The sequence below is a fragment of the Podarcis bocagei genome, assembly GCF_964188305.1.
Source record: "Podarcis bocagei genome assembly, chromosome: Z".
NCBI classification, from domain to species: Eukaryota; Metazoa; Chordata; class Lepidosauria; order Squamata; family Lacertidae; genus Podarcis; species Podarcis bocagei.
Genome location: NC_138140.1, coordinates 53,086,095 through 53,109,330, shown reverse-complemented (window position 1 = coordinate 53,109,330; position 23,236 = coordinate 53,086,095). Strand labels below are relative to the sequence as shown.

Sequence of the window (23,236 nt, the reverse complement as noted above, 5' to 3'; positions counted from 1 at the left end):
CTGACAAGATGTCTCGGGAATTGTGCTGCCTCCCCGGGGCTAAGATCCAAGATGTAACTGAACAACTGCAAGGAATCATAAAACCCACTGACAAATACCCTTTCCTCTTGGTTCATGTGGGAACCAATGACACTGCAAGCAATAGCCTCCAGAAGATCAAAAGAGACTACGAGGCTCTCGGCAGGAAATTGAAGCAACTAAATGCACAAATTGTCATCTCATCTGTCCTCCCAGTTGAACGACGTGGCCCAGGGAGAGAGGGAAAAATAGTGGAAGTGAACAGCTGGCTTCGCAAATGGTGTAAACAGGAACGGTTTGGATACTTAGATCACGGACTGCAGTTTCTTGAAGATGGATTTATGGCAAGTGATGGGCTGCACCTCACAACGGTTGGGAGGAATGTTTTTGCCAAAAATCTCAGAAACCTCATCAGGAGGGCTTTAAACTGACTAATGTGGGGGAGGGAGACAGTGCTCCTGAAGGTAGGAGTCTATCAATTGATGAAGATGATCATCCAAATGTCATAGACCAAATGGAGCAAACAGCACGCAGACCTAGTGATGGGAGGAAAAAATCCTTAAATAAGAGACACGGGGGAATGGTTAATGGACTTCAATGTCTGTACACTAGTGCGCAAAGCATGGGAAATAAACAAGATGAGCTTGAGCTCTTGGTACAGCAAACTAAATATGACATAATAGGCATCACTGAAACCTGGTGGGATAAGTCCCACGATTGGAATGTAATAATGGGGGGATACAATCTATTTCAGAGAAACAGACCAGACAAGAAAGGAGGAGGAGTGGCGTTATATGTCAGGGATGTGTATACCTGTGAAGAGATCCAAGATTTAGAACCTCAAAGCCAAAGTGAGAGCATTTGGGTCAAAATTAAGGGAGAGAAGAATAACAGAGACCTCATTGTGGGAGTTTACTATAGATCCCCAAGCCAAACGGAGGACATAGATGATGCCTTCCTGGAACAGATGGCCAAGCATGCAAAAGGAAGGGAGATAGTAGTAATGGGGGACTTCAATTACCCAGATATTTGTTGGATGTCAAACTCAGCCAAGAGCATAAGGTCAAACAGATTCCTCATTGGCCTTGCAGACAACTTCATTGTCCAGAAAGTGGGAGAAGCAACAAGAGGAACAGCCATTTTAGATCTGGTCCTAACCAATGTTGATGACCTGGTTAGTGGGGTAGAAGTGGAAGGATCATTAGGTGCGAGTGATCATGCTCTTCTGAAGTTTACTATACAGCGGAAAGGAGCAGCCAAGCATACTAGGACTCAATTTCTTGACTTTAAGAAAGCCGACTTCATAAAACTTAGGGAAGTGCTGGGTGAGATCCCATGGACAGTAATACTAAAAGGAAAGGGAGTTCATGATGGCTGGGAGTTTGTTAAGAGGGAGATAGTAAAAGCACAACGTCAGGCAATACCAATGAGACGGAAACATGGAAGGTGCCTAAAGAAGCCAGGGTGGCTATATAAAGAACTTTTAACTGAGTTAAGATTAAAAAAGGATGTGTACAAAAAATGGAAAAGGGGGGAAACCACCAAAGAGGAATTCAAACAAATAGCCAGCACGTGTAGACACAAAGTCAGAAAAGCTAAAGCACAGAATGAACTCAGGCTTGCTAGAGAGGTTAAAAGCAACAAAAAAGGCTTTTATGGGTATGTTCGTAGCAAAAGGAAGAACAAAGAAACAGTGGGGTCACTCAGAGGAGAAGATGGGGAAATGCAAACAGGGGACACAGAAAGGGCTGAACTCCTCAATGCCTTCTTTGCCTCAGTCTTCTCCGATAAAGAAAACAATGCCCGACCTGAAGAATTTGGAGCAAATGATTCGGCAAAGGAAACACAGCCCAGAATAACTAAGGAGATAGTACAAGAATACTTGGCTAGTTTAGATGTATTCAAGTCTCCAGGGCCAGATGAACTGCATCCAAGAGTATTAAAAGAACTGGCAGATGTGATCTCAGAACCACTGGCAGTCATCTTTGAGAATTCCTGGAGAACAGGCGAAGTCCCGGCAGACTGGAGGAGGGCAAATGTTGTCCCTATTTTCAAAAAGGGGAAAAGAGAGGACCCAAATAATTAGCGCCCAGTCAGTCAGACATCAATACCAGGGAAGATTCTGGAGCAGATCATTAAGCAAACAGTCTGTGAGCACCTAGAAAGGAATGCTGTGATCACCAATAGTCAGCATGGATTTCTGAAAAATAAGTCATGTCAGACTAACCTGATCTAGTTTTTTGACAGAATTACAAGCCTGGTAGATGAAGGGAACGCAGTGGATGCAGCCTACCTTAATTTCAGCAAGGCATTTGACAAGCTGCCCCATGATATTCTTGTAAAGAAGCTGGTAAAATGCGGTCTTGACTATGCTACCACTCAGTGGATTTGTAACTGGCTGACTGACCGAACCCAAAGGGTGCTCATCAATGGTTCCTCTTCATCCTGGAGAAGAGTGACTAGTGGGGTGCCACAGGGTTCTGTCTTGGGCCCGGTCTTATTCAACATCTTTATCAACGACTTGGATGATGGACTCAAGGGCATCCTGATCAAATTTGCAGATGACACCAAACTGGGAGGGGTAGCTAACACCCCAGAGGACAGGATCACACTTCAAGACAACCTTGACAGATTAGAGAACTGGGCCAAAACAAACAAGATGAATTTTAACAGGGAGAAATGTAAAGTATTGCACTTGGGCAAAAAAAAATGAGAGGCACAAATACAAGATGGGTGACACCTGGCTTGAGAGCAGTACCTGTGAAAAGGATCCAGGAGTCTTGGTTGACCACAAACTTGACATGAGCCAACAGTGTGACGCGGCAGCTAAAAAAGCCAATGCAATTCTGGGCCTCATCAATAGGAGTATAGCATCTAGATCAAGGGAAGTAATAGTGCCACTGTATTCTGCTCTGGTCAGACCTCACCTGGAGTACTGTGTCCAGTTCTGGGCACCACAGTTCAAGAAGGACACTGACAAACTGAAACGTGTCCAGAGGAGGGCAACCAAAATGGTCAAAGGCCTGGAAACGATGCCTTATGAGGAACGGCTAAGGGAGCTGGGCATGTTTAGCCTGGAGAAGAGGAGGTTAAGGGGTGATATGATAGCCATGTTCAAATATATAAAAGGATGTCACATAGAGGAGGGAGAAAGGTTGTTTTCTGCTGCTCCAGAGAAGCGGACACGGAGCAATGGATCCAAACTACAAGAAAGAAGATTCCACCTAAACATTAGGAAGAACTTCCTGACAGCAAGAGCTGTTTGACAGTGGAATTTGCTGCCAAGGAGTGTGGTGGAGTCTCCTACTTTGGAGGTCTTTAAGCAGAGGCTTGACAACCATATGTCAGGAGTGCTCTGATGGTGTTTCCTGCTTGGCAGGGGGTTGGACTCGATGGCCCTTGTGGTCTCTTCCAACTCTATGATTCTATGATTCTATGATTCTAAGTCATGGATGACAGTGGTCTTATGGATCATTGACCTGGCATTGCACAGCAGCACCTTCAGGTCGTGTGGGTATCCCTTGCTGATTCCAGTATCTGTCCGGACAAGACCAGACCTGGAGGCAGGGGTAGTCCTCAAACAACGACTAAACCTACCTCCTCAGTAATGACATGGTCTGGTCTTAGCATAACTCCTCCTCCTACCTGTGATCACTGAAATTGGTTGTCCCAGTGGAACATTCCTCAACTATTTTGTTGACTGGGACCCACTCCCAGGCAGCCCTGACCCCTCCCTTTAAAATCAAATTAAAACCTATACAAAAAACGAAGTAACAAAATAAAACAAAATCAAATTAAAACCAAAACCAGTAAAAGTTACAAACTCACCAAAATTAAATTCCTACACCTGATTAAACATCCATCCCACCCCACACACCCGAGGCCTCCTTGGAGCCTTATAGGCTGCGGTGGTGAGTATGGGGCCCACTCCCAGGCCCAAGGTGGAAAACGGGCTTCAAGGAGGAGCGGTCCTCCCCAATACTCACAGGCAGAGCAGCAGCAGCAATGGCCAGAGGCCTAAAGATACCCCCCCAAGTGCAATTACTTTTGCATTTGCTGATCAGGAGTGATCCTGTGGATCTACACAGGATGTAAAGTGTCCCATTTGCAAAGTAGTTTGCTGTCATTGTAGTTTAGCAAGGGGGGCAGCATGCTCAAAATGTGTTGACTGCAGAGTCTACTGCAAGAATAAAAACAAACACTTCCCGCCCCCCTCCCCACCCCCTCTACCTGCCAACCCCTTTGCCAGCTGCCCTTCTCTCAGACCTGACCAAGGCCTCCCATCCCCTGCCCTTTACATCTCAGCCCCCTCTATACCCTCACCCCTCCTTCCCTTCCGCTCTTCTCACAGCACCCCCCAGCCCCACTCCCTTTCAGAGGAGGCTTGACAGAGCAGCTTGCTAAACCTGCAGCTGAGTGCCAGGTCCCTTTGGATATGCTTATCAGTGGCTGACTCTCATTGCTTTTTAAAATGGGTTTCCATACCATTCTCCTTTTTATTGGGATAGCCAGGACATGCGCATTTTAACAACGCTAACATTTTGGACGAATGCTTTTTATATTAAACACTTGTTTCCATAAAAAATATTTTGGTTGCCGCACATGCAAAAACTGTTTAGCCTTGGTTTCAAAAACATATTTTTTTAAAGATAATATTTATTAATAGTTTCAGGGTAATAGAAAAAAGAAAAAATGCAAAAACAACAACACTACAATACTTTAAAAAGAAGAAAAAGCGCAAAACATAAAAACCAATACAGCAATACAACAAAGAAAATAATAAAAAAAGAAAAAAGAAAAACACAAATCCCAAATTTAATATCTTTAACTTCTATTTGCTTGTTTCATTGACCTCCTCACACCTCCCTTTTTGTATTCTAATTTAATTAGTTATTTCAGCAAATTCTTTCCATCTTTCTCGATTTTTGTTAAATAATTTATCTTAACAATTTAACCTAATAATTAACTCAACAAATCCTTTCCATCTTTCCCCATATTCTGTTATTCAAATTACCTTAATTTATTTAACCTTATCTTACCATAAAGTACCTTAAAGCTTGAATCTTAATACTCAAATATACATAACCCCTAATATCATTTCTGCTAGAGTCATATAGTTTCATTCCAACATTTTCCTTAATATTCATTGATTTTAGGCTAATTCCCCAAATAAAAAAATTTCTTTATAAATTTTCTTCCAATCTTCATCCACCGTCTCTTGTTCCTGGTTTCGGGTCGTGTCAGTCCTTACTGTCCATTCCATCTAGTCCATCAACCTGGAAGTCTTATGTCCGAGGCCCTTAAGTCTCTTCCATGTCCCTTCTGCAGATCTTCTTCTTGTTGTTTATACTTGCCCTTTTCCTTGTCATTTGTTAGTCTCTTTCTTGATTCCTTTCCTTTCTCATTGAGGAGTAGGTCTCTGGGGGGTTCCAACCCAAAATTGTCTCCATCTCCCTTCATCAAACCCTCCCATTCCCCACAGCCCCACTCCCCACAGTCATCAATGTAATCCAAAAAATATTTATAAACATATTTCAAGGTCTCTCCAAAGTTAGGACCCTCCTCAGCTCCAGACTCCCCCTGGCCCACTCCAACTTCAGTCTTCAATGACAGCGGCTTATACTCCTGTAGGGCCTCAGGTTTCTCCATTTGTATTATTTGAGGTGCAGCCGCATCCTCCTCCATTATCTTCTGCACTTGCCCAGTCAATACAGGTTCATGAGTTGGTCCCTGAATGGTTTCTGTATCAATATTCCCTATTTGTCCACAGTTGTTAACCACAACAGTCATCAAGTCCATTTTCTCATTCATCAAATCCATCTTCATCATTCATTAAATCCATCTTCTCGTGCATCTGTTCCAGCAAGGCACTTGTCTTGCATAAAGCAAGCACCCAATCTTCCTCCCAGCTCATCTTTAGTCAAGGTCAGAAAAGACTGGTCCCACAATCTTAATCTCACAGCTGTTGAGTCCTCAAGTAAGCTGCAGCAACAATTTAACAAGCTCCCTCTAGGGGAGACAATTTCTATTTGTATCCATTTTTTTAAGGTAAGTCCAACAAAAGAAAATTACTTTAATTTTTCAGATATTTTTCAGTCTATTTCTCTTCTTTAGCTATCTGTCAAAGTATTCCATTCACAGTCAATGAACCTCTCCAAATATTTCTGTCTCTGACACCCTGTTCCCAGGTTAGAGACGGTGGAAGTTTATCCTTCTTCACTCCCTCTCCTGCAGGGGTTAAACAAGGTTCTCCCCCCTTTTCTCCTACTTCCAAGGGGGTTTCAGTAATTATAGATGAAGGAAATTAGACTTTTTTCACGGCTTTCCAGGCTTTAGCTTACAAAGTTTTTGCTTTAGTCTATATACAAAAAGCGGAAGGCGGACTTCCTGTTTTGAACCTTCCCGCCTCGATGCCAAATTGCGATATTTCTTGATCCAATTTTCCGTTTCTACTCACGTGTACTTGTTTTGAATCCAATTGTCCACAGGAAAAAGTCAGCGCTCTCCGGCAATGGCTGTGCGGCTTCACTCCGTAAACATAGCAATCAGTTCGCAGCACCGCGCCACTCACCCCACTTCGCTCCGGTGCCCTGAAAAGGGGTTCCCAGTGAGTAGGGGGGGTGCTCCTGGTGCCCTGCCGAACCCCACGTTCCCAGGCTTCCTCCGCCTGGGATTTCTAGCGGGTCCCCACCTTCGCCGCGGCGGGAAGACCCAGTTTCTACGGAGCCCGTTCCTCCGATCGGAGGAACTCCGCCATTCACCGATGGCACTGACCCGGAAGTCTCAAAAACTTATTTTTGTAGTGGCATAAGCAAAAATTGTTTGGTCTCCGTTCTGTTCTCTACCTCCCCTCTGCCTCCAAAAAAACTCTGTAGCAACAAAATATGACTGTAACCAAGACAGTGACCTCCATGGAGCCTCTCGGGAGAGACTCAGTGTGGATCCTAATTAAGTGTCCATGGGTAAGAAGTTTATAAAGGAAATGAGAAAAATAACGTTTACTACTTGCCCACCCACCCCTGTACAACATCCAAGCAGTTCAACTTATACAGCAACGTTAAGAAATGATAAAAAAATTCCTTCCAGTAGCACCTTAAAGACCAACTAAGTTAGTTCTTGGTATGAGCTTTCGTGTGCATGCACACGAAAGCTCATACCAAGAACTAACTTAGTTGGTCTTTAAGGTGCTACTGGAAGGAATTTTTTTATTTTGACTATGGCAGACCAACACGGCTACCTATCTACTGTTAAGAAATGAGATAGCTTATCTGGGTCCTCCTCCCTATCTCTTCTAGCAACTGCAGTCGAAAGTTTCAGCATATAATGCAAACGATAGCAATACAAACTAAATAGTCCCAAACAGTCAGGATACAGGAGAATGCTGTCCATGCTTTTCATGGCTTTCTTACTTTTCTTTGACTTGTGCTGCCATGGCATTGCTCTCCTCCTCCTCCTCCTGTCTCTTCCTGACTGTCTTCTTGCTCTGTGCTTTGAATTCCCAGCTTTTCCAATGCTTATTTGGCTTCTGCATGAATAGTTGCTATTGTTGCCTTTGAATATAATCAGCTTAAATTAAATGGGAATCCCCACCTATATCTCACTCCAGCATCACATAGCAGAGTGATATATATTTTAAAATATCTCTTCTTTTCTGCAGTATTTCTGCACATAAATACTTAAAAATTTAAACTTTTTGCCCTTTACACCTGCTGATTCTCTGGCTACCTTCATAACTCCTTCTTTTAGTGAGGAATGCACAATTTTCAGTTAAATATCATGAGGACATCTTGGAACTGGAAGTACCAGCGCTCTGTGAACACTTTCTGCATCATATAGAACTACATTTGGAGTGGGAAATTGCTGGTTTAACCAGTTCACAACTGGTTTATGCCATGTTGCACCCTGTAGTACGTTATGGAGGTCCTCTTACCTGCAAATTGGTTCTTCAGACCTCCTAGGCCTCCATGCAAACTTGCAGATTTGAAGCCATATTGGTTAGTTTTTTAATGGCAGATTTGTGACACGTTCCTCTTTCCAGGGCTTCATTAGCTAAGGCTAATGATAGGTCTGTGAACTTTATGAATAGGTCTTTCCATTCCATGCTGGTCTTGCTTTTGAAGTCCTTGAATGCAGCGTTCTGTTCTGTTGTGAGATCTTTCTGGAATTGCTTCACAATGTTTTAGAAAGGCACACTTTTCTTTAGAAAAGTGTGCAGATTTCTGGGCCATTGTTGGGCCTGTTTCTTCATCACCTGTTGCTGCTTTTCCAGTGCTGCCTCAAGCATTAAGATAGCTCCATAGCAATTCTTCTTTTGCTGCTTAAGATAAGGTGGGAAGCGTTTCCTGCAAAAACTCTATCTTCACTGGGACTCACGGTACTTTAGGATGCCTAAAAATTGCTGATAGGGAAAAAGATAGTTAGTGACGCCACTATCCCAGAAGAGGACTTCATGTCTGCAAAATAACATTGAATTATTTCTTCTCACAACTTTGAAATTATCCTATTGTTAATGCAGCCTGAAAATTATGACATGAAGCACACTCTTGGAATGTACATACAGTGGTACCTTGGGTTACATACCCTTCAGGTTACAGACTCCGCTAACCTAGAAATACTACCTCGGGTTAAGAACTTTGCTTCAGGATCAGAACAGAAATCGCGCGGCAGCAGCAGCAGGAGGCCCCATTAGCTAAAGTGGTACTTCAGGTTAAGAACAGTTTCAGGTTAAGTACGGACCTCCAGAACAAATTAAATACTTAACCCGAGGTACCACTGTATTTAGTTAGAAGGGGAGCATGCAATGGACTAAAAAATGTATTTGATATTTGGAAATTGCCTTTCAGTGAGGTCATTAGCTGGAGAGGAGGGATCTTGACATAGCCACCCCTCCTTTGGTAACTTCAAGGATTCATTGCACCATGTAAAGTGCTTTACAATAGAGGCTACTCTTGAAGATGGCTCTGAAGCTTCATAGGCAAAAATCTTCAAAATTGCTTGTTACCAGCATGTAGTGCATTTTGCAGATTCTAGCAACTTTGCATTGGCTGACAATTATTAGCTTTAGGATTCAGTTCAAGTCCATGCAGTTACTTCTACTGTACAACAAGGAGTGTCTCCTCATATTCTATAGGAAGCCACCTAATACTGGCTACATTCACACCATCCATTTAAAGCCCTATTATGCCAGTTTAAACAGTAAGGGCTGCCCGCAAAGAATTCAGGGAGCTGTGGTTTGTTAAGAGTGCTGAGAGTTGTTAGGCGGCCCCTGTTCTCCTTCCAGAGCTACAATTTCTATATCGGTTCCTCTTCCCAGGGAACTCCCCCATGCTTAAGTCCACAAGTTCACCTGAAAGGCGCAACATTGACATTCGACTCACTATCACAGAGTTGTGCAAGTTATGACTAAACAATATCACCTTGACATAGTGTGGCTCCCGTTTATAACTTTTATAAACAATAATAGTGTATTGTACAAACCTCCATTGATTCATGCATCCCTCTGGAGGAGGCGTTTGTCTTCCCTCATGGGAGTTCCTTTTGCCTAGCCTAGACCTCCAGCAGACAGCTTCCTTCCTCAGCCAATTAATTTTCTTGCTAATACAGTGGTACCTTGAGTTACAGACGGTTCAGGTTACATACGCTTCAGGTTACATACTCTGCTAACCCAGAAATAGTACCTCGGGTTAAGAACTTTGCTTCAAGATGAGAACAGAAATCGTGCTCTTGCAGTGCGGCAGCAGCAGGAGGCCCCATTAGCTAAAGTGGTGCTTCAGGTTAAGAACAGTTTCAGGTTAAGAACGGACCTCCAGAACGCATTAAGTACGTAACCAGAGGTACCACTGTAGTGCCTGATCTTATTTCAGAGTGAATTATTACAGAGTGATTTAAACCCTGACCAATCATTCCATGTTTATTTCTTAATATTGAAGATGTTGTAAACAAGTTGTGCTTTTATTCTCCTTTTATTGATCTTATCAATTTTTACAACAGTATTTTTTAAAAAGCTGTGTGTATGTAGGTTGCAGGTTATAAGAAAGACCCGCCCCCTGAGACCCTGGAGAGTGGCTGCCCATCAGGGAATACAATGCAGCGGCAGAGAGACCTAGGCTGTGAGTCAGTATAAGGCAGCTTGTTTATGGAATATTTATACCCTGGTTGTCCCCTCCAAAAAGAGAGTGCTCAAAGCAGTTTATAAAATATAAAAACCAGTTATGAAAATAACAACTGTCATTAAAACAGAATTACTATTTTATAACCTCTTGCTCTTCAAAACATTTGAAGTGGCTCACACATGTGCAGGCACCCCCGAAACCCCCCAAATACATACACACAGGTATTAATAACAAGAACATTAAGAAAACCAACAGCAGAAAACAACCTTTCTCCCTCCTCTATGTGACATCCTTTTATATATTTGAACATGGCTATCATATCACCCCTTAACCTCCTCTTCTCCAGGCTAAACATGCCCAGCTCCCTTAGCCGTTCCTCATAAGGCATCGTTTCCAGGCCTTTGACCATTTTGGTTGCCCTCCTCTGGACACGTTCCAGTTTGTCAGTGTCCTTCTTGAACTGTGGTGCCCAGAACTGGACACAGTACTCCAGGTGAGGTCTGACCAGAGCAGAATACAGTGGCACTATTACTTCCCTTGATCTAGATGCTATACTCCTATTGATGCAGCCCAGAATTGCATTGGCTTTTTTAGCTGCCGCGTCACACTGTTGGCTCATGTCAAGTTTGTGGTCAACCAAGACTCCTGGATCCTTTTCACATGTACTGCTCTCAAGCCAGGTGTCACCCATCTTGTATTTGTGCCTCTCATTTTTTTTGCCCAAGTGCAATACTTTACATTTCTCCCTGTTAAAATTCATCTTGTTTGTTTTGGCCCAGTTCTCTAATCTGTCAAGGTTGTCTTGAAGTGTGATCCTGTCCTCTGGGGTGTTAGCTACCCCTCCCAGTTTGGTGTCATCTGCAAATTTGATCAGGATGCCCTTGAGTCCATCATCCAAGTCGTTGATAAAGATGTTGAATAAGACCGGGCCCAAGACAGAACCCTGTGGCACCCCACTAGTCACTCTTCTCCAGGATGAAGAGGAACCATTGATGAGCACCCTTTGGGTTCGGTCAGTCAGCCAGTTACAACATTTGCCCTCCTCCAGTCTGCCGGGACTTCGCCTGTTCTCCAGGAATTCTCAAAGATGACTGCCAGTGGTTCTGAGATCACATCTGCCAGTTCTTTTAATACTCTTGGATGCAGTTCATCTGGTCCTGGAGACTTGAATACATCTAAACTAGCCAAGTATTCTTGTACTATCTCCTTAGTTATTCTGGGCTGTGTTTCCTTTGCCGAATCATTTGCTCCAAATTCTTCAGGTCGGGCATTGTTTTCTTTATCGGATTGATTTGATTGATTGATATTTATTACAGCCATTGGCCTGTCACATTCTTTATCGGAGAAGACTGAGGCAAAGAAGGCATTGAGGAGTTCAGCCCTTTCTGTGTCCCCTGTTTGCATTTCACCATCTTCTCCTCTGAGTGACCCCACTGTTTCTTTGTTCTTCCTTTTGCTACGAACATACCCATAAAAGCCTTTTTTGTTGCTTTTAACCTCTCTAGCAAGCCTGAGTTCATTCTGTGCTTTAGCTTTTCTGACTTTGTGTCTACACGTGCTGGCTATTTGTTTGAATTCCTCTTTGGTGGTTTCCCCCCTTTTCCATTTTTTGTACACATCCTTTTTTAATCTTAACTCAGTTAAAAGTTCTTTAGATAGCCACCCTGGCTTCTTTAGGCACCTTCCATGTTTCCGTCTCATTGGTATTGCCTGACGTTGTGCTTTTACTATCTCCCTCTTAACAAACTTCCGGCCATCTTGAACTCCCTCTCCTTTTAGTATTGTCCATGGGATCTCACCCAGCACTTCCCTAAGTTTTATGAAGTCGGCTTTCTTAAAGTCAAGAAATTGAGTCCTAGTATGCTTGGCTGCTCCTTTCCGCTGTATAGTAAACTTCAGAAGAGCATGATCACTCGCGCCTAATGATCCTTCCACTTCTACCCCACTAACCAGGTCATCAACATTGGTTAGGACCAGATCTAAAATGGCTGTTCCTCTTGTTGCTTCTCCCACTTTCTGGACAATGAAGTTGTCTGCAAGGCCAGTGAGGAATCTGTTTGACCTTATGCTCTTGGCTGAGTTTGACATCCAACAAATATCTGGGTAATTGAAGTCCCCCATTACTACTATCTCCCTTCCTTTTGCATGCTTGGCCATCTGTTCCAGGAAGGCATCATCTATGTCCTCCGTTTGGCTTGGGGATCTATAGTAAGCTCCCACAATGAGGTATAAGTAAACAAAAAATAAAAACGACTCAGAAGCGAAAACATTAAAATGATTGGACTCTGTTGCAAACATAAGGAGAATAAACTCTACATGTTGCAAATGTAGTCTTAACAAAATGTGTTGATAAATATTTAAACGTATGGAAATAATGGCTAACATTTTGCATTTTTGAACTTTACACAATGCATAGGTCATCAAGACATTAGAATACTATTCTGCTATTGATATTGAAGATGCTGTTTATGCGATCTGTGATAAATTAATTTAATTGGTAGGGGGTGGGGAAGTGATTTCACCAGCTATTTTACTGGAGTCAGCAATACCTAAGGTGGCTGCCAGAAGGTGCCCCCCCATCAAATGTGAAAGGCTTCAAGAAAATGACATCTCACTTTTTTTTTAAGAATTACATTACACAATCCTGAATACCCTCTAGTAGCTGCTCATCCATTGCCTTCATACAGTATTCTGAACCTCTAAATTATTTTTAATGGCAGCAAAGATTCCCACAGGGTTCTAGAGCTTTGGGGGTTTTTTCTGCTCCCCTCTTTGAATAGGGAATCTTTATAGGTTTGTATATGAAAAACTTTCCTCCCTGCAATATTGTGATAGTGAGGTGAGGTTGCCTTTATTTTTGCTGCTTTTTATATGCTTTTGTTCCCTTAATATGAATAAGATTTCACCGAGACTAGTTCTCCCCAGCACTAAAACTGTCAATATATTCTTCTCATTCTGAGACTGGAATAGAAGACTCAAGACAATACTTAAAAGAGTGTGAATCCAGCAGGAAAAAGCACATTAAAAACTAGAAAAGAGACACTCAGAATAACTAGAAAATAAGTAGGGAAAAGGTGCTTAAAATCTGTATGTGTATTGTGTATATATCCCTTAACTTCTTAAAATTTAATGTGTTAATATCATTACGTGTTCTTTGAAAGGTTACAAAGAGTGCAAATTAGGCATTCTGAAAAACCCTTCACATAGCATAATTAGACTAGTAAAATTAGCATAGATTAGTAAAATTACTTGGTTTTCTCTGCTAACTTGTTAACTGGGTAAAAACAAAAAGGGTAACTTATATTTATATTAAACGCCTTTTTAAACTGAGGTTCCATTTCATTTGCAAACCCAAAGGATGATATGCTGAACTAGAAGCCAAAAGGGTCTGGGAAGCATATAAAGTTACAGAAATACACATGCTGTCTTTATTAAATTGACATAAACAACTGCTTAATTGATTCCTAAATTGTATTGCATAAACTGTTTTAATATATATTTAAATGCAGCCAGAAAATTTATCTCTTGAAACGTGCAGAGCATTGTTCTAAAATATCTTCAAATAGTTTGTACAGGGGACAAATATTTTTTTCCCTGGGATGTACATCTTTCTGAGAAATATTTTAGCGGGTGTTATCTTTTTAAAAACCGAATTAACTATTTAATCAGGTAAATAACTACACCTAACTTCTAAAGTAGTTTTCTGTTTGCTACTGCACATTCTTAAAACACCCACTGTAGCAAATACACTGCTTGTTTCCATTTGCTCACCACAATGCTGATTTTCTCAAAAATTGACAAATTGCCATGAATAAAAATAACTTTAAAAATACAGTTTTCAATTTCAGTGTTTAAAATTCTTCTCCATTTTGGGGCTCTGGGCTCCCTAAATGATTTACTTCACTTAATAAGGACACATAGATCTTTGGGTGTGTGTATAAAGCAGCAAGTAAACATTTCATCTAGCTGTGAGAAATCTAACACCACACTCTGAGCAACACAAAGGAACATGTCTGCTCAAATTGTTTCAGGACTCAGATCGTTTTTGCAAATGTATCCAGTGACAAAATAGCCTCTTCCCACCTCATCTGTGGAATCTGCTGCATTTGGTGCCTGTTTTCTTAATCTCAGATATGCACACTGGCCAAAACAACAACTGTAATAGAACTGCAGAAGGCTCTCCCTTAAAATATAAATTAAGTTGGCCCTCTAGACTGTAAAAAGAGAAATTAACTGTAGTAAATAACAGTAGTGAACTGTAAATAAACTGTAGTGAATAACAGTTGTACAAAAGCTAATTTCTTCTTGTGTAACAAACAAAGCTTGCTGGTTTCCATGGGGACTGACTCCCCCCCCCCTTTGCTGTTGTTTGAATCTAAGTTGCCAATAGTTGAGGTTAGAAGAGGCACTTAATTTTATTTCAGAATCAAATGGGAGGTTTGTTAATCGTAGAATACTGTATACACCATGTATATATGTACTGCTTGCATCTAATCCTCTCTCAATGCTTGCCAATGCACATTTAAGATCAGCTGCAAATTATGCACACAAATTTCTGTATAAATATGCTTCTCATGTTGTTGACTGAGCTGGCATTCCTTCTTCAGACCCTGTGATCTGAATCAGGTTTAGAAGTCCCTCTCAGAAAAAAGGGTGAATGGGATCTTTAAAAAAACCTTTTGATCTAAAGAGAACAGGTAGTTGTGGCCTCCTTGCTTCCACTTTCCTAGGTATTTACTGTTTCTCAGGTAGTTCCTGATACAGTGAGATGAGAAAAATAATTTGAACCCCTGAAATGCATTTATTGAAAGCACTGTGGGTAATTAGAAGCAAAGACCTAGATTGGAAAGAAAATGTTCGCGCAGTTTAGCACTGGAAACTGGAGGGGAACACCAGCAATACCCCAAAGACTCCACAGCCTCTAACACATTTTGGTTAAACAAGGGCCTTCTTCCCGCTGGTGCCTGGTTCTCTAAGGCTGTGCTCCTCCATGCCCTAGCTTGGGAGGAATTCACACTGAACTTGGTGAGAGTTACGGTATTTTTGAGTACATGTATATAGGATTGCACTGCAGAAGAGGGAGAGAGCAAAAGCTAAACATTGTTCACCTAACAATTTTTTTAAAAGACAACCATCACTAAGTTTTCCCTTTCGTTTTGGAGCTCAGGGCAGTAGTGGCCTGGGAGGAGGGAGGGGAGAGAGACTGAGGGGTCACAAGCTCTTAGCTTTTAGCCTCAGCTTGACCACAGGGTTGGTTAAAAAAGAAGAACAGAAGGGGATCACGTGCTTTTTGCGGGCTGTAGCTGTTTTGAACACATTGTTCTGGGGGGGGGGAGAAGGGTAGAGAATGTGGAGGGAGAGGCTACCTTTTGTTCTGTAGAGATCTCCATTCCCTGAAATAATCTAATCCTCCTTTTTTAATATGTTGTAATTTTTTTATTTCAGTGTGAATAAGAGAATTTTAAAAACCCAAAACAAATTTATTTATTATAATTTACAGACTGCAAATGCAAATATTTTCTGCGTGCTATGCAGTATATTAAAAATGAAACAAAACATAAAACATGTGAAGGAGAATAATCTGTGTCTAGCATAAAAATCGATCTGGACACCAGTGGTGTACATTCTGAATATGGTTAGATCTTTGTGAAACTCCACGAATGTGGCGAAAGGTGCCGAGGACTCAGGCAATTGAGGTGGAGGTGACATTGAATTGCTCCTTTATTAAGAACAACAACAAATAGTCTTGTAGCACTTTAATGGCTAACCAATTTGTAAGAGAGTCTACTACTTCATCCAATGTGTGAAATGCCGTCCTCGTTATGTGTACAGCCCCTGTGTCCCTGTGGGGTAGTGGTTCAAGTGTTGGACATGGGGTGGGGAGATCTGGGTTCAAATCCCCACTCATACATGAGCTTCACTGGGTGAGCCCTGTGCCAGCTACTCTCTTGCAGCCCAAAGTTGCTATGAGGATGTACATTCTTCCTCTGCCTATTGACACTTGGCATAAGACCCCTCCCGCTGTTGCTTAAGCTTCTTATTTCAGTAAGCCTGTCCAGACATATAATTTAGCTATCTATATCGTGAGATGTTGTGATGAAGGGCAGTAAATAAATCTAATTAATAATAATAATAATAATAATAATAATAATAATAATAATAATTTAGTTTTACTAATTTTAGCTCTATTTCAATGACCATTATTTAATGTATATTTGCTTTTTACCAGTTGATTCTGTGGATTTTAGCTGTGCCTCATCTACAGTTTTATCATGTGCACCACTTAGAGAGCTGTTTGATTATCTGATATGCAAAGCTTCCCAAATAAATACATAGAAATAGAAAATAAATGCAGACTGACTTGGGGCTGCAGAGTGGATCAGTCCACTATAGGTATCAATCCTTTCTGACAAGGAGAGGTGTTTGCAAAATGATCATCATCATCATCATCATCAATCAATCAATCAATCCCTACTTTAAAATTATATTGGCATAAAAGGAGAGGGACGTCTAAGGAACGAAAAGCACTAATAGTTCAATCCCCAAGTGTGTTTATTCAGAGGCACTGCACAGCTTTTGCTGGGGTCTCATCCAGTCTGGAACACACTCTGTTCACCAGGCAGAAACTGAAAAGCTTTAAACAACTCCTACAGACCCATCTATTTAAACAGGCATTCCCGGGCTTACAAGGTTCACTACACGCGTCTGTTTTATTGTCTATTGATATTAAACTGAATGTTCCGTTGATGGGTTCTCTGTTCTTTCGGACGTATTTCTTTGTATTCTTGGTTTTAAATGCTGTATATACATTTATTTTCATTTACATATTAAGCAGTAAATGTAAAGCCATCTTCATTTAGAATCCTCTAACTGGAGATTTTAATAAGTCTGTACTGTAACCATAAAGAATGACAAAATGTTTGGCACAACTTAGTAAGTTTATGATTACAGCCTTATTAAAATATCCAGTTAGAGAATTTTAAATGAAGATGGCTTTACATTTTTACCTTGGGAAGGAGCATCAAAACTAAGTTTTTAAAAATGTAATAATAATAATAATAATAATAATAATAATAATAATAATAATAATAATAATAATAATAATGATAATACACGAGGGAGACGTGGTTTCAAATCTCTCTTCGGCCACAAGGTTGTGAATGAAACTGCTGAAAACTTTGCAGAATGCTTATATCATTGCACAGAACGATGTGCCGCCAAATAAAAAAGTTGTTCTTCCTCCAAGATGCGCGGACGGGGCTGGATTTCCTTGGGCTCCTATTGGCCAAGTGGGCTCAACTGCAGGACACAATTAATTATGCTAATTGCGTGGGGAGCGGATGTGCTCCTCCCCCTCTTCTTCATTTGGCTGTCTGGCAAAAGGGGACGCCTCGGGTGGTGGTCACATGACATTGTCTTCGCGCCACTTTCGTAAATCTCTCTTCTTTTTTTTTAATAGCAGCCTTTTGCACCAGGACTTAAAGGTAACGTGTTTATCTTCCTCTCTTGGTCTTTCCAGCAGAACAAGCGGGGCGGTGGTGCAAAGCGCGCGCGCACCTTTGATTTTAAAGCGCCTTCCTTCCTTTGATCTCTGGCGCTTCCACGTACTTTGCAGCTTCCTCCCTTCAAATCTGTGCAAAAGCGGCTGCAAAATCCAGCCTTTTGCAAAGGCCGCCTCTTTCGTGTGAAAAGCCACCTGTAGGAGTGGGACTGAGCGCGTGCACACATTTTGCGCGTGGATCTGCTGACTTTGGGGGGCGCGGCATCGTGCTTTTCTTTGCAAAGTCCGTTCTTACGAGTGCAGCCGCCCAAGGTCGGGGAGGGGGGCGGCGGCAGATACCACTTTTGCAAAACTCGCATGACGCTCATGGCTGCCGTCTCCGGATCTCCAGCAAGCGCAGCAACAATGCAGGCGCTGCCTTTCTTTGCGCAGGGTGAGGGCGCGAGATCCTCCCAGAGCCCCTTCCATCCTTTGCAAAATCCTTCCCTTTGTCCTGGGATCCTTCCCTAAAAATAAAAAAAAGAGGAGCCCGGCTAGATGGGAGGAGAGTGAGGGGTGTTAAATTGGTTTTGCGCGTGCACGCGTCCGAGGGGCGCATCGCTTCCTTCTGCAGGTTCCCACCCGCCCCAACGAAAAATATTCATTTAAAAACGTTATTTCCTTGCATCTCTTAAAAGACGCATTATTGCTCGTGCACATGGCGGGGGTCGGAGGGTGGGTGGGAAGGGAGGTTTCCCCTCTTTCTCTGGGGGGGAGGGGGAGCAAGAAGAGCGTCTGCCCCGCCGCGCATGTGCTTTGCCCGCGAGGTATGCCGGGGCTTGTAGTTCCCTGGCAGGAGGCTCGCAGCACCACGCGCTGGAGGCGAAGGAAGCGGTGCGCCCGGGACTCGAGGAGCCCAGGTTGCAGCCACCGCGCACGCACCGCGCACGCAGGGGAGGCAGCCGCGCACCCGGTGTCTTCGTCGTTCCGCCGCCCCGAGCATCTCGCCTGCGGGGTAACAGCGCAAAGGGTGCGCAAACTTTTTTGGGAAGGCGGGGGGAGGGAGGAGGAGAGCTGGGCTGGCGCACCGACGCTGCCGCCCGCGTCTGCAGCCCAGGCATGGAGACAAAGGGGCCCCTGGCCGCGGAGGCGCCCTCCTTTCTCTCGCTCCGGCTTTGGGTCAGGGGCGGGAGTTGCAAAGCCCTGCGGAAGGAAGGCAGGCAGGGATCGGCGGCGGGAAACTTTTGCAAAAGTATATGCATGTATATAACGAAAGCCAAACGCTATACAGCGACAGTCCCCGAGGAAGTTTATAATTATTTATTTTAGCATTGCGCGCTTCGGAGTTTGCAGGGCGGCAGGAGCGAGATCGAGCCTTCCTGGGGGCAATGCGATGCGCCCGTCACCTCTTCAGAGTCAGAGGGAGCTCGTGCATGGCGTGGCCTTTCATTTTTCGGCTGGGGGGGCCGAGGAAAGGAACGCGCAGTAGAAGTTTGCAGCGAGGATCGGCGGGGTTTGACTGCAGGGGCGGGGGGGTACGAGGGGGGCTCTCCTGAGCTCAGTCGCGCGGGCGGTTGGTGGGTTTCGCAGCCTCTTAGCCCGCGTGGGTTCGCGCGAGTGAGCTGCGGGCTGTCGAGGCGGGGGAGGCCGGGCTTGGCGCGTTTTTGGCACTTTGAATAGCGAGCTCCCTTTCCCACAATGCCTCGGCGGCCCCTTTCTCTTTAATCGCAGCACGAGGGGCGCAAGCCCGGGCGCGCGCTTCAGCTTGCCCTCCGTCCCCGTTTGCACGTGGTGGGCTTTGGAGGAAATGGCTACGGATGCCCCCCCCCCTCGAAATACTGTTTCCAAGCTCTCCCAGGAACTAGCGGTGAGAGCCCCTCATAATGAATCTGCCCCTGTCCGCTTCGTTTAAGGACCTGGCCAGATGCGGAGGGGGCTGCAAAGGGGCAGGGTGCCTGACCTTTTAATTCCCTTCCCCTCACAGTTTCCTTAACTACTCAGATCGTGAAGCTTCAACATTTTTGAAAGCTGCAAAAGCTTTTTATTTCTTTATTGCAGTTTGATGGGGGGGGCGGGGGGAGGAAAGAAGGCAGAGTTGATGTATTTTTCGTTTAGGTTTTCTGTTGATTCGTTATGCGAATCTTTGAAGGAAGCCCAGAAACGCAGCTCAATTAACCTTAGTAGGGTGTACAATTATGAATCTTGCTTGATTAATTCAGGCAGCCTTTTCAAAGGATTGAGCTTTTGTCGGAATTATGCACTTTGTCAATATTAAAAAGAACAAATTCAGCAGCATTAAGAGGGCGGAATGCTACTTGTGCAGGGAAGAGGAGTTTGTGATTGGGTTTATAATCTCCCTAAAATGCGACACCCCTTCATTGATCTGTAGACTTCATATTCTCTAAGCAGAACCTACAGGATTGACCTGAGGTTGGTGTTTTGGGTCTGAGAGCTGGCTTGGTCTTTGGCATCATCTTTAATTATTGTATGCAAGAAACTTTATAATCTTTTCAGAAGAAGCAATTCCGTATCTCCATGTTGTAGGGAAAATATTAGAAGTGTGCAGTGATGCTATATAGCTAAAATGTAGTGCAGAATAATTCTGAATTTCTTCTTTGCCTTGACTCCCACTTCTCTTAAGAAGATGGTGAAACTGAGCCTTGGAGAGCGTAGGTGTAACTTGGAATAAAGGCTGGAAAAGGTCCTGTGAAGCCTTGAACAAAAGACATTGGGCTTGTACTAAACTTACAATGAAAGTAGAAGCTTTCATCTAGTTCTTTTTGCAAAGAAACATCTAACTATAAATGGGCATGTTCCAAGACAAAGCGTGTTTGCATTTTGTCACAGCTTAATGACACGATTGCCAGTTCAATGAGTACCTGCCATTTGCCCCTAAGGAAGGCACAAGCTTACAACTGTTGCTAACCATTAGAAGCTGTTATAGACAATGAAAAATGGGTCAGGAGAAGGAGACTCTGATTAGGAACTCAATTGCACAGGGCAGATTCATGGGATTGTTGCAGATAGGACCTGGTCACAGTGAGTTTCATGCAGGAGTGGGGATTTGAATCCTAGCCTAAAACAACATTCAGGGCTCCAGAATGATTTGTAAACCTGATTTATCTCCTGTGAAATGTATAAATAGCAACTCAACTGGAAACCTTGAGTACCACCACCCTATATTTTTCTCCTGGTAACAGTTGTTAAAAAAACAGCAAGGGGTCGTCTGCTGCAGGACCAGTTGCACTCGAAAATCAGTTGCTGATAGAGAGGAGAAGGTCAGTCAAAGTGTAATGAGCTGCCTGTTGATACAGTGGTACCTCTGGTTATGTACATAATTCGTTCCAGAGGTCTGTCCTTAACTTGAAACTGTTCTTAACCTGAAGCACCCTTTAGCTAATGGGACCTCCCGCTGCTGCCGCGCTGCTGGAGCATGATTTCTGTTCTCATCCTGAAGCAAAGTTCTTAACCCGAGGTATTATTTCTGGGTTAGCGGAGTCTGTAACCTGAAGCGTCTGTAATCTGAGGTACCACTGTACTGAGCTCAGACCCTTGATAAACTGCTTGCAACCAATTTCTTGCAAATTTCCCTTTTACTGAAAATTAGTATTTGGGTGGGGGAGAGGGTCTTTGAGAGTTTATTGGGCATTTTTTTTCTTAGTGCAAGTTAGTGCTAACTTAGTTCTGTTTTTCTCTCTTCTCTCACCCTCCCTTTTTTTATTAAAAAGACCCCAACAGTTACTCCCTGGAATAGAGCAGCAATGGTCCTTCGGACAACCAACGGATGCCAGTTTATCAGTGTTTGCAGAAGAATTTTGCAGCAAGGAAGTTTCTGAGTCTTCTGCATTCTGCACGAGCCGCCAGTGGTGCAAAAGTGCTTATAGTGCAGGTAGTATTTCATCACCTACTGCAGTTTTTGCACTTCAGCATCACTGTGGCAGTCTGTGTGATGGCTGCCCCCCCCCCTTGCTCAGGTGGAGGAGCAGGCTGGCCCTCTTTCCCTTTCCATCTGCCTGGGGATACTCTAAGGCTGTTTGTGTTAAGGTGCATCTAGTGCAGTGAGTGGAATAGCTTAGAATCTACTGCCCTGGATGCGCCTTCTGGCACACGCAGCTGGCAGTGAGTCTTGACTGAAGTCACAGGGACAGGAAGACAGCCGCCGTCTTTCAGAACCAGAAGGCTTTAAGTCAACCTTGCAGAAAATGTGGGAGTGCAGCATTACTCCACCAGTGGAAGCACTGTTAGAAACTCAGGTATATAAGCCAGGTGCCAAATGGCTCCTTAAACCAGGGTTACACTCTCCAAAACGGAATGCCTAGTTGCCATTTTGGGGCCAGTCAGCTTGAAAGTCGTATTTTTCAACTGTTTGGTTCCAGAAATTCATTCTGATTGTGCAGGTGGATAGAATTTTACAGGATGGGGTATTAGTGTGTGAAAACAGGGAAAATCCAAGGATCCCCGGGCATGGTGGAGATGGCAGGTGCCATTCTGGTGCCCAGTCATCTTCACTTGGTTGCAAGTGGCCAATAGCCAGATGGAAAATGTGCCTGGTGAATTCTGAATGCTGAATGAAAGGTTATTGAAAAGAGTGGAGTGGGGAACCTTTGGCACTCCAACCTGCTGGGTTTGAAACTACATCTGCCCCCTACCCGATATGCACCACGTTCTCAGTTTTCTTGCAGAACAACAACTGCCTAATAGAAACTGTAAGCAGTAATTGCTCCTATCCACATATCCCGTAGAAATGCACCTTAACTTGCAAACTGCGTCCTGGACCCTGTTTGGTTTCTCTGGCTTCTGTAGATTGACTGTATTCCTACCCCACCTTTCCTCCTAGGAGCCGAAGGTGCTGCACATGGCTCTCTTCATTTTGTCCTCACAGGAACTCTGTGAGGGAGGTTAGGCTGAGCGACCGTGACCAGCCCTGGGTCACCCAGTGAGCTTGATGGCTGAGTGAAGGTTAGTCCAAAACTCTAACCACCGCGCCACCATGAGCTCCCCCTTTTTATTGCTCGCCTCTGAAATGGTTATGGAGGGCTGATTTTTTTTAAAGCATTCTTTTATTTATGTTTGTATTTTTGTGTGATGTTTTGCATGCTTTTATGCAATAAACTGGGAACTTGGTATCGCAGACCTTTTATATCTGAGCTGCTTCAGCCCCTTGGGAGTTTTGCAGTAACTCAGACTCTTCACCAGCTTGCCTAAATTCTATTGGGTGTGCATTTTTCTTTTTTAAATCTGGTGTGCTTCTCAGGAGTATGAAAAGTTAATGGTATTTGGATACCACCTGCACTTTCTGACACAACAAATGCTGTTTCGTTTAAATTTAAATTGGTTTACAGCAATAAGTTGCACAATATACAAAATTTAAAACCAATTAAACCTCCAAAATTTTAAACTTAAATGAATTTAAAATCTGTTTAAAAATAAATAAACATAAAACACCTGAGAACCATTTAGGGATCAAAAGTCTCCTGAAACAAAACAGTTCTGACCAGGTGTGTGAAACTCAGGGGTGGTGCCTGCTTAACTTCTTGTGGGAGGATGTGCCATAACTTTGAACCCACAACACCCAAGGCTTGACTCTTCATTGACATGAGGACAGTGGGCTTGGCTCAGTGACCAG

General features: G+C 43.3%; 1 long non-coding RNA gene across 1 annotated transcript; it reads left to right on the top strand.

Annotated features, from left to right (window-relative positions):
* Positions 1–18,476: 18,476 nt before the first annotated feature.
* LOC308579449 lies at positions 18,477–22,741 on the top strand. Its single transcript, XR_014004487.1, has 3 exons — positions 18,477–18,640; positions 21,339–21,499; positions 22,448–22,741. It is a non-coding gene; the product is annotated as an uncharacterized lncRNA (long non-coding RNA).
* Positions 22,742–23,236: the final 495 nt, after the last annotated feature.